The following is a 12,378-nucleotide window of genomic DNA, read 5'->3' on the forward strand; positions in this document are numbered from 1 at the left end:
CAGGAACACAGGAGAGGCGTGGCTGAGATTTTCAATACAAGGTTAGAGATGGTGTCAGGACTTTGGGGCTGCGCTGGCTCCTTCACTGCCAAGCAATTTGCTGCTGGGTGCTGACAACAGGCCTCGATTCCTGCTTATAAAGATCTCTTCCAAAGATGCCTAAGTGTCTTTAAACGCAGTGGTTGGCTTTTCTCAAAGCAAATGCTCTAAGAGAGGAAGTGTCTGGCAGAAGTTGCCTTTCTATGACCTAGAATCCAAACTTTACGCCGTCACTCTTACCTACTCCATTCTTGAATACATATTATTGTCAGGCACACACTTGAAGAAAAAAAGAAAGCAAATTGAAGAATATCAAACAATTTATGTAAATGGTACATTTGTAAAATATATAGAACAGTCCATGGTGGAAATAAATGACATGTGCTTGTGTGATATCTTTATAAAAACTATAAACAGATTGTTTGAGTATTAGTTTATGGGAGTTCTCCATTGTTCAAAGGGATTGATTGTAGGACCTCTGCAGACACCAAAATCTGCAGGTGTTCAAGTCTCATATAAAACTGTGTGGCATTTTCACATTACCTATACACACCTTCTCAGATATTTTATATTATATTTACAGTATTTATAATCAATAATATAGTATAAGTCATATACATAGTCTTCTGCTTCATTTTTTTGAAAATAAGGATAATGAAAACGGTCTATACAGAAGCACTTTTCAAAAAGACTTTCAATGTCTAGTTGAATCCGTGTTTGTGGAAGGTGGTATTAAAGGCTGATTGTTTTATTTTTATGCAGCATTTGAAAAACTGTATTATTAAGTCTAATTATGTGTTCATGCACTTTTTTGGTTTCCTATAAATAAAACCATAGTGCCTGTACTACAGAGGAGTTTGCTTTTGCTTTTGAGTCTGTACATATTGTAAGACTTTCACTGGTTTCCCTATACTGGTGAAGGATGCCAGTATAGTATTGCAGGAGTGATAACAGTAGATATTGCTAGCGTGTCCTGATATTGGAGGATATACTTCAGTTTTCAAGTGTGGTGCTGACACGGGGATTTTGCAGATGCTCTGGGTCAGTTTTAAGGGTTTTTTTTATGACTGAGTTACTAAGTTTTTATCAAAAATGCATATTAGAGGCCAGGTGTAATGGTGCACACCTATAATCCCAGTACTCAGGAAGCTGAGGCAGGAGGATCATTGTGAGTTCGAGACCAGCCTGGGCTACAAAGTGAGCTCAAGGCCAGCCTGAACTGCATAGTGAGACCCTGTCTCAAAAAGACAAAGAAAAATGCATACTAAACTAAATTTTTTTCTAAAGTTCCTAAGATAAATATATGATTTTTTTCTCTTGCAATGCAAATGTGGTAAATTATCTCTTCTTCTTTTCATCTTTAAGGAAGGGTAGAGTCCCATTCTGAGCTGAATGAGTAGTGTAGATCAGCATTCAGGGCAATGAAATTCTGAAAACATAAGTGTGATTATTAGCTACTCATAGCTTTGTCTCTAGCAAATCCTGTTGTAAGTTGTAATGAAGATTTATGTTTATCATAAGCATTCTTTTCTATAGTAAAATTTTTATTATTCAAGGACAATTTTTATATCCCATAGTATCTCAGTTTAGGTAGAAAGATCTATATGTAATAGGTCTTTGATAGTATAATTTCATGTAATTAAATAGATAAATTAAGTCCCTGTGTAAAATTTACCAAAAAAGCATCATTATGGAACAGTTATTTTAAAAAACTTCTTAGAGATGATGTGGTCACTCACATATGCACACCAATGCACACTCAGTGACTGAATTTAAATACAGAAATAGACTGGCATCCTAGATTTATTTCAAACTTTATTATTTCATCCTGCTAGGTGTTTTTGTGTTAAATAGAAAGCTACACCAATGGAGATACATGAGTTCTGATGTCCCTCAAGCTCCCTGTGAACAAAATAGAAAATCACTGAGCTGGAATCAGCTTCCTATTACATTAGTCTGTTTTTAGCAAAACAGAGACAAAGCTGTATTTTGTTTCCTCTTAAACTGCTTCTTTTTTAAAAGAAAGAAACAGTTTTCTTTTTTGGAATTGAGCCCCGTTGACCTTAAATAGCTCACCTTTCCCTCAGTTTAACACTCCAGTAGGTAAGAATTGCTGGTAATTATTCGGCAGGAAAAATAGGCTCCTTGAAAGTCACTTTTCCTTCTGAATGGCTGTGCTGGAGGTGGCTCGATCTCGGTCAGGTAATCAGTATTCTCCACACACTGGGATTTCTGACCCAAGGAGAGGTAAGTGTTAACTCACAGTAAATGTCACAGAAGTTGTTGACTTCTCCACATTCCATGTCTCTCCTAGGAGCATGAGAGTTGGTTCAAAGAGAATGGTGTATGGTAAATGCTGGCAAAGCCTTTGTACATGTTGGCAAGGCATGAAGAAGGCAAAGCTGGCAGGAGACAGAACAGTAATTACTACCATGTTTGGAGTGCCTAGGATGTGCCAGGCATTCATAAACATAATTTCATTTGTTCTTTCACCACTCCAGGCAACAAGCTTTGTTATCTCTAGTTTACATATGAGAAGATGAGGTTCAGAGAAATTATATAAATTTCACTCTTTATTAGTGGTAGAATAAGGATATAAGTGCAGCTTTTCTCCAGCTCCGAAGTCCACACTGATACTCGCCTTAGTCCTACCAGATAGCACATTTTCATTTGCATTTCCAATGATTTGAATAAATGGCCAGTGGCACTTGTTTAAAAGCACCAGTAAGTTATAAGATTCAAATACAATTGTAAGTGAACCAAAAATAATCAGTCATATTTATTTTGAATAAGACTGCATTCAGGACCATGTTGAAAAGATGCCTCCTTATTTAGAGTCATTGTAAGACAGAATCTTACTAAGTTCCCCAAATTCAGTGGGTTGTGGATTTTAATAAATATTCCCTTTAAGCAAAGAAACAGCATATGAATATTTTTATGGACAATGAAGTATAGTATTCTAATCTGAATCTCTCAAAAAGTGATCTTGGAGACATATTCATATATTTATTTGCAGTTTCTACTTCATCTGTGAAGTGTGTATTCATCTCAGATGCCCTGTTTTGGACAGGGTCTTGAAATTAGGGAGAATCTGATTTTTCAAAATTCTTTATATTAGTCCTTTGTGAGTTGAGGAACAACTCTCTGAAATTTTTCCACTGTATGGGTTGTCTTTTCACTCTGTTGTTTCTAGTGTATAAGAGCTTTCTAAGTTATTGTTTGGTAGGCTGTCACAAACAAATTACCAATCAATAATAAATATATGAGTTCCAACAATTTTATTGATTTCAAATAGTATCAACTACATTAAAACTTCCAGAGAAATAACAGATTATTCTCAATAGATACTCAGACAAGAGGTTGTTACATTTCCAAATTTATATTTTTAAAATTGTTTCATTTTTATTCATAAGAACAATTCTTTTTCCAAGAATAGCTACAACACAGGCCTTCTGGAATTAAAAAATAAAATAATTAGTCTTTTTTTCTTTTTTGTAGAACTGGGGATTGAACTCAGGCCCTTGCGCTTGCCAGGGAAGTGCATATTCCACTGAGCCATCTCCCTGGCCTGAAATAATTAGTTTTATAAAAATAAAATAATTAGATAAAATGCAGGCACCTAATTTTATAGGCTGCCAAATTTTCTGTAGGGATGATATTGGAAGGAAGAGAATACCTACTATATCCAGAAAGACTTTCTGAAATAGTGTATGCATGAGCTTGAGCACAATGTTCCTATTTCATTTAAGAGTTAGACCAAGCTTCAATTTAGAATAAATAATAAAAGAGGAAAACTTTGAGTTTATTATAGGTCCTCAATTTTTATTTCATGCATTTTTTCACTTATTGGTACATTATGTACTTAATAAATATTATCAAAAATGATATTTTTCCAGGATAAAGTACAAAAGAATTTTGTGATTTTGTTTTTATGGTGTTTATACTTAGGAAAGTGATGTATATGACATAGGGACATGACATCCTATGTGTAGACTAAGTCTTTTGCCCATTCTAGTAGTGAAAATTCTAGCCTCTCTAATTTTTGTAGATTCATCAAATAATAAGCAAGTGTACAAAGAATTAAAATTTACATTAAGCAAAATGGGAGTGTCTTATGCCTTTTCACCCTTTGGTGTCAATTCTCTTTATTTTTCCATTCAGGCTTTTCCTATGCTTATAGACACATATATTTATAAAGATGTTGCAAAAATGGTGCTATTTTTATGTGTATTTCCTGATTTGTTTCTATTCCTTCAATATTACCCTCTCCTTTTATCGATGTTTTTACACTCACCTCTTCTTTTGTTCAGAGAATTCCATATTGCAAATATATTACAGGTATTTTAATCATTGTCTTGTCCATAGATATTTATGCTATGTTCAATCTCTCTTTTTTGGGGGCGAGGTTCTTATTTCTATCTTATTGTAATGTACAAGATTGTAACATTGCAGTAATATTGTAATTATCATTGCCCTATAATACTGGTTCTCAAAGTTAACACTGATGAAGTTATAAGGAACGGTATGGGCTCTGGATATTTCAAATGTGAGAAAATCCACAAACAGTGAAAGTTGTTTTGAATGATCTGGAAAGGTTGACTGTAGTGTGGGATAAAAGACAGTTATAAGAGAGAGACTTGTTACTGAAAAGGGGCTTACACTTTTTTTTCTGCCTTTCAATTGGGAGAGTTTGTGCTTATCTGTAAAAGAGTGAGCTTGGGTCTAGACTGGTACAATATCCAAAGAGCAACTCAGATCTTCCCTACTCCAATTCACAGGGAAAGCAGCAGATGGAGTCAGACTAATGGCGAGCTCACAGAACAAGGCAATGGGACATCTGAGGAGATAATTGTCTCATGGAAAAACACCAAATTTTAAACCTAAGCCACAAAAGCCAGAATACAATTCAAAGGAAATAATAGTAAATATACTAAAAACAATGAGGAAATATGTTAAAAATATGGAACATAAACAAAACGTTACAAAAAGACCCAAATCAAAATATTATGAAAAATATAATAGCTAAGTGAGAACATGATAATTGAGACAAATAATAGATTAATATGGAACTAAAGTCTGTATTGGTGAGTCAGAAGATTAGTGTGGAGAATTATCTGAGATTAAAATGCAGAGGAAAGAAGACATTCTAAATAAAAAGAAAAGTTAAGAGATAGAATTAGAAAAATCAATATCTACATAACAGGAGATCAAGATAGAAATGAAAATAGAGCAGAACAAATATTTTCCAAACTTTAGAAAAATGGATAATATCAAATTGAAAGTTTTCATAAGTGCCAAAGAGAAGAGATATGGGAAAAATTTACATATAGGTAAATAGTATTGAAATATAAAAAATGACCAAAGGGAAAGAAAATAAGTATTTCTAAAATCTCTAGAGTGAAAAAGACATTATCTACAGAGCAAACATAATATGCCTCACATCAGACGTGTATGACAGTGAATACAAAAAGACAGTGGAGCCATAGTGAAAAAGAGAAGAATCAAAATATATTGTGTACAGGTGCAAACTCTAGGTGATCAACAGAATTTTTGTGTATAGCAGAAGTGTACTAATAAAGTCAAGTTTTAAAAATACCTTTGAAGAATTTTTAACCTATAATTTAATTTTTTTATTTTTTCCATTCAATAGAATTAAATCATTTATTGTTTACACACGATAATGGATGATACACATAGATGTCAATCCCATCTGTCATTTTATCTGGTACCATCATTCAACTTAGATGTATAGAATGTGCCAACAATCATTTTTATAACCAAGTAGCTGACCGTTTGCTTGGGTGACCTTTTCAATGCTCAAATTCAGAAGTCACAACAATAACTGTCAGTTCAACAGCACTAAGCTTTCTGAAGGCAATGACTTCTCTAACCAAGCTATTGTAAAGAAATTTAAATGGAACCTGGCATCACCCTGAAGGAATTCTAACTTCACACTGTTGGTGATGTTAACCAAGATGGTTTCAGAGTAGAATAACTTTACACACTACATTTTAAAAAAGACACATTTATTCAGTGTCGTGATCAAACTATTACATTTAGCAATCAATAGCATGGGTGCAAAAAAAGGTCTACATTAAAATCCTTTGTTGGAATGTATTACACTTTCCACAGAACAGAAACTAAAATAACCTGTTATACAGTTAGTCACAAATACAGTCCTCAAGTTTTTTGCCCATATGCATAAGGATTGTCTAAACATGTCTTTTTTTTTTTTTAAAAAAAAATTATTTATTTATTTATGTGTGTGTGTGTGTGTGTGTGGCCAGCTCAGCCCACCAGGGGGCGGGGCTGGCTGGCATGTGGTGCTGGGGGATTGAACCGTGGTCCCTGTGCTTTGCTAAGCTTGTTCTAAGTAGGTGCTTTAGACCACTGAGCCATCTCACCTGCCCCTAAACATGTCTTTTTTTTTTGTAGCAGCTAGGCTCTGCCACTACGATGCTTGGCTGAGTTCACAAAACTGTTGTAACCTGTAGCTTCTCTGTCACTTCTCTAGCTCTCCTCTCTTGCTGAGCTTTGTTTCCTGCAAGTGTTTAAAACCTTCTTTCACTGCCATGCTGCTGCTGGAGCCACCATAAGCCACCTTGATTTCATCGTTTGGTAAAATATTGGCCTCCACCACCATAGGGCTCAGAGCCTCTGCCTCCAAAGTTTCCTCGCTTCATGGGTCCAAAATCTGAAGACTGACTATTGTAATTGCCAAATTCATTATAGCTTCTGCCACCTCCATAATTGCTTCCATCATTACCAAATCCATTGTAGCCATCTCTGTTGCCACCATATCCACCCCGACCTTGGCTGCCACCAAAGCCACCTTGACCACTGAAGTTTCCTCTGCTACTGAAAATGTCATTGCAACCAAAACCACCTCCATGACCACCACCAAAATTTCCAGAACCACTTCAGCTAGATAGCACTAGCCATCTCCTGCTTGGACAGGGCTTTCCTCACTTCACATTGTGGCCATTCACAGTGTTTTAATTTATTTATTCATTTTTGTATTTTAGGGAAGGGTCTACAGGTTGTTCAGAGTATCACTACTAGATCGTTGTTGCTTTTTTTTTTTTGTTTTGTTTTGTTTTGTTTTTTGTAGAACCGGGGATTGAACTCAGGCCCTTGTGCTTGCCGGGGAAGCACTTATTCCACTGAGTCATCTCCCTGGCTGATCAGACACTTAGTGATTGGCCTGTTTACAGCCTCCCAAGAGCTGCGATTACAGGTGTGTGCCACCATGCCCAGTCTCAATTGGTGTCTCAGCGCCCCCCGCCAGGATGGCAGGCCTGGGGATCGAACCCCCGGCCCCTGAGCCTGCTTGCAGGCTCTTTAATCCACTATGCTATCTGGCTGGCCCTTCACAGTGTGGTAATTTTGAATGACAATCTTATCTACATAATCATGGTCATCAAAGGTTAAAAAAGCAAAGCCCTTCTTTTTTCCACTGCTTCAGTCGGTCATAATTTCAACCATGACTGCTTAAAGCTGAGCCCAACTTGCTCCTTGTGAGCTGCTCCAGGATTGCACCAAGTACAAGGGAAGTGGATGGAAGATGGGCCCTTCCATGGGGGAAGCTCAGAGAGATTCAACTGCTCTATCTGACCTGAATGCTCCATCTTCTGCTCAGTGGAGATGCTAATAAGCCAGAGAAGGCCCAGGACCCGGTGTTTGAGAACAACCTCTGCATCCAGTATGAGCAGAAGGTGTGGCCCTCTATCGACCTCATTGATTCTCTTTGGGCCTTGGACATGGAGCAGGACCTGGTCCTTCCTGCCATTACTGTCATCGGAGACCAGAGCTTGGGCAAGAGCTCCACACTGGAGGGCAGTGGTGTCCTCACCAGGTGCCCGCTGGTGCTGAAGCTGAAGAAGCTGAGGCAGGAAGAGAAGTGGAGAGGCAAGATTAGCTACATGAGCATTGAGGAGGACATCATGGACTCTTCCAAGGTGGAAGGGGAAATCCACAAAGCCCAGAACATCATTGCTGGAGATGGGCTGGGGTTCAGGGATGAGCTCAGTAGTCTGGAGATCAGTTCCCCCAGTGTCCCGGATCTCATTCTCATCAACCTCCTGGGATCACCTGGGTGCCTGTGGGCAATTAGCCCACTGACATTGGTTGCCAGATCAGGTGGCTCTTCAGGAAGTACATTGCAAAGGAGGGGACCATCAACTTGGTGGTGGTCCCCAGCAATGTGGGCATCACCACCATGGAGGTGCTGAGTATGGTGCAGGAGATGGATCCCAAAGGTGACAGGACCATAGGAATCCAGACAAAGCCTGTTCCAGTGGACAGAGGCACAGAAGACAAGGTGGAGGATGTGGTGTACGACCTCATGTGCCTCCTGAAGGGCTACATGATACTCAAGTGCCGTGACCAGTAGGACATCCAGGAGCACCTGAGCCTGAGGAGGCCCTGTAGAGGGAGAGGGCCTTCTTTGGGGACCACCCACACTTCAGGTGCCCTGTAATTTCTATCCCCAGCAAATGCCACTACAGCCATTGTCCACAGGGAAATTGTCCCTTGAGGGCAGATATCCAGAGTGTGTGGGATTGCTTAGTCGAGGGTGATAGTGAGTCACTGTGCATGACATTGTTTTCTCCTTGTTTGTCTGCTAAATTAAAAAGGGAACTCATGCAGAAAGAAAAAAATTTTCAGTCACTTTGATTTTTTCCATATTGTTCAAAATAATCTTGTAGGTGATGTTCTTCAGTATCTTCTTTAATGCCACCAACAAAGATCTTCTTCATCATTAAGTGGGCACCTGGTCTTTGAGAATCTTCTCTTGAAACAGCTCTCTTTGGTTCCACAGCTCTTCCATCCACTTTGTGTGGCCTTGCATTCATGGCTGCATCTATCTCTTCCACAGTGGCATAAAAGACAAACCTAAAGCCCCTGGAATGCCTGGTATTGGAGTCTGTGAGTCTCTCATTACCACACAGTCTGTGAGTGTTCCCCATTGCTCAAAATGGTTCCTCAGACTCTCATCAGTTGTTTCAAATCTCAGTCCTCTGATGAGGAGCTTCTGTAGCTGTTTGGACTCTTTGGGAAACTCTGACAGACGTGATGGCAGTCAGAAGAAAGACTGACGATGCTTCTTCTGTGGTGTCCACGAGCAGAAAGGAATAAGATACTAAGCATTCTCCTCAACTCATAATTTTAAACTCATAAGAATTTTTATTCAAGTGAAAATGTATAAAATAAATATTCTAGCACACAATTTTAGCATACAAAAATTTTTCTACAGAAGATACCACATTGTTCTGGGTGTGGTGGCACACACCTGTAATCCCAGTACTCTGAAGGCTGAAACAGGAGGATTATTGTGGGTTCGAGGTACCGTGGACTACATAGTGAGTTCAAGGCTAGCTTGAATAACAGGGGTCCCAATGGCACAGTAAAGGGTCTCACTCACGTGGGTGCTTGAGTTTTGGTCTGGAGGGGTCCTGCAGGCACAGAGAAGCTGGAAGCTCTCTCACATGCTCGCCGGGCCTGGGCTGGTCTGTAGCCTGAATTACAGAGTGAGACTGTGTCTCAAAAGAAAGTAGAAAAGAAAGAAAGAATGGATGAATGAAGAAAGAAAGCAAAATCAAACAAAATCCCGCATTCAGAATTATTTGAAAAAGTTCTTCAATAAAACAACAAAAAAATATTAGAAGAGATGGCATATAAAGTAGTCCAAATTCTTGGAAGAGTTTGTACTTTTATAAAAAATAGTTAAGACAGAACAAAAAAGAGTAACTATTTGTATAACAACTCAATTAATGTTAAAGGTGACATCAATGAAATGGTGGATAGATGTGCAAAAAGATTATGACAATACAAGAAAGCCTCGATTGGGGAAATATGTGAATGTTAGTTTAAGTCACAACTAAAAAAGTAAGAAACATGCATGTAAACAGCAAGAAGTGTAGGAGATATGTAAATCAAAATTTAAAAGGGAAAATTTTAAGCCTAAAACTGTCAGCCATCAAATCAAATATAAATGAACTGACTTCACCACTTAAAAGAGATTGTCAGATAAGAAAAGATTTAACAGGACAATGCTAACTACAGGAAAGATGAAGTAGTTATTTTTATTTTATATTTCATGTGTTTGGTACAGGGACTCACTACGCAGCACAGACTCGTAGTGAGCCTCCTGTTTTCAGCCTCCCCAGTGCTGGGGTTACAGGCATGTGTCACCATGCCCAGTCTTGGCTGGCTCAGTGCACCTGGGAGGGTGCCGGGGGTCAGTGAGGCATGTGATACTGGAGATGGAACGCTGGTCCCTGCACTTGCCTAAGGAAGTGCTTAGTCCACTGAGCTACCTCACCATCCCTGGAGTAGCTACTTTATTATTAGGCATATGGACTTTAAGCCAAAGGACAGCCACTCTATTAAGGCTGTTTGTGAAGTGTATATATTTACTAAAATAAATTCACATACTTGAATTAACTCACGAAACAAATTTGTTCAAAGGTCAAAGAAGTATCTGCAGTGGAACATACATGGGTCAGTCTCACTCACATTTACTCACCTGCATTTCTAGGAAGATAGAACTATGATTTTTAATTTTCTCAACATTGTGTACCAGGGCTGTAATTCCTATTTATATTCAGCCACTAATGCTGAGGCACACATTAAAATCAACAAATTTTGTGTTGATAAATATGTCCTTCTTTTTATTTTTTAATTTTAAAGAGAATAAAAATAATAAAAAATATTAGAAATAATACAAAATTTCACTAAACAAAATGAAAGGAATTCAACAATGGTTGTTACATTACATATTGCTGCATGCTTATATCTGCTAATCAGAACAACTAATTTGTGGACAATTTTCTCTTTTCTTATTAATATCATACTTCACAATCAAGTTAAAACATGTTTTGGGGCTGAAGAGATGGCTCAGTAGAATAAATGCCTGCCTGGCAAGTGCAGGGTCCTGAGTTCAATCCCTGGGACCACAAAAACAAACAAACAAAACAGGTTTTTGAATGCCACAGTATTCCATACCTGGAAAAAATGGTTGATAAAGCTTTAAACCTTAGCTTTTCACTGTTAAAGATGATTGATCATCTGATCATTAGGGAGTTTACTGTTCTTCCTAGAGGAGGAAGTGATGGTAGCCAGCTCATTCTCCAAGTTCAGAGAAATACAGCAAAGCTTCTCCTAGGTGCTTGTGTATGCACTGTTTCCCCTGCCCTTGGTTATGTCATAATATCCTGAACATAAGGCGAGTCTTAAAAAGTTATTACCTTACTGATAAATTAATCTGTGTGTTAGCTTCCCACTGCTATGACAGTGTAACTCAAGAACAACAATTTGAAGGAGCTTTGACTTGTGGTTTCAGAGATTTTAGTCTGGGGTCACCTGACTCCTAAACTTTTAGGATTGTGGCAAGGCAGAGCTATTATTGGAAAGGAAAACTGCACAACTCATTTAAATCAGAAGGGAGGGAAAAAAGAAGAAGAAGGAGGCAGAGGAATGTGAGAAGAGACACAGAGTAGAAGAGAAAGAGAGGGCAGGAGAGAGGAGGGAAGGAAAGAGAAAGAAAGTATAATCTCCAAGACCATCATTCAATGACCTGCTTCATCCAATTAGGCTCATTCTCCTATATGCTGTCAAATCACAAACCTGTCAGTAAATTAATCCCTTGATAAAATTAGAGCCTTTCTGACCAAAACATTTCCAAAATGCCCACAACTATGAATCAATTCTTCAGTACAATTAGTCTTTTGGTGAACATTCTAGAGCCCAACAATAACAATGTCATAGTGAGTGATCATTTTACACAGAAATTGGCTAGCTAATGCATCATTCAACATTTATTTTCCAAATTAATTATATTTAGAATATATTGATTAAAAGGAGAATAACATCATAGAAACATTCATAAACTGCTTGTATTTAGGTGCTTGATGGCTTTTGGTTAATTAATGACAAAAGTATTTGTCTCTGACAAATACCCTGGAATTAAGCAATTAACAAAAATATTAGCATGTGTAGATTTAGAACATTGTCCAATAGTGAAGTTGTTGAAACAAATTATATGTTCCATGTTATTTAATTTCTTTTTCTAACTTAACAAATCACAACTAACACAGTTAAATAATGACTTCTGATTATAAACTATAAACAAGATGTAACTGCTAAAAAATGTCTACATAGGTTTACTTTTTTATTTTTTGAGAATGTAATCCAGCCTTAAAAATAAGCTTTATTCCCTGCGCCTAGTGTCTAAAGAAATAAGGGAGTGTGCGGAGAGTTTCCTGCTACCCTGCGCCGGCGGGACCAGTCCCAGCCCAGGCGCAGCGTGGGCCGGACCCTCTCCCAGCCCCTCGGGCC

At 38.0% G+C, this 12,378-nt stretch overlaps 1 pseudogene; it reads left to right on the plus strand.

Annotated features, from left to right (window-relative positions):
• The first annotated feature begins 7,658 nt into the window (after positions 1-7,658).
• On the plus strand, positions 7,659-9,137 carry LOC105742901 (annotated as a pseudogene).
• Positions 9,138-12,378: the final 3,241 nt, after the last annotated feature.

The sequence above is a fragment of the Octodon degus genome, unplaced genomic scaffold (assembly GCF_000260255.1).
Source record: "Octodon degus isolate 3935 unplaced genomic scaffold, OctDeg1.0 scaffold00081, whole genome shotgun sequence".
Classification (NCBI taxonomy): domain Eukaryota; kingdom Metazoa; phylum Chordata; class Mammalia; order Rodentia; family Octodontidae; genus Octodon; species Octodon degus.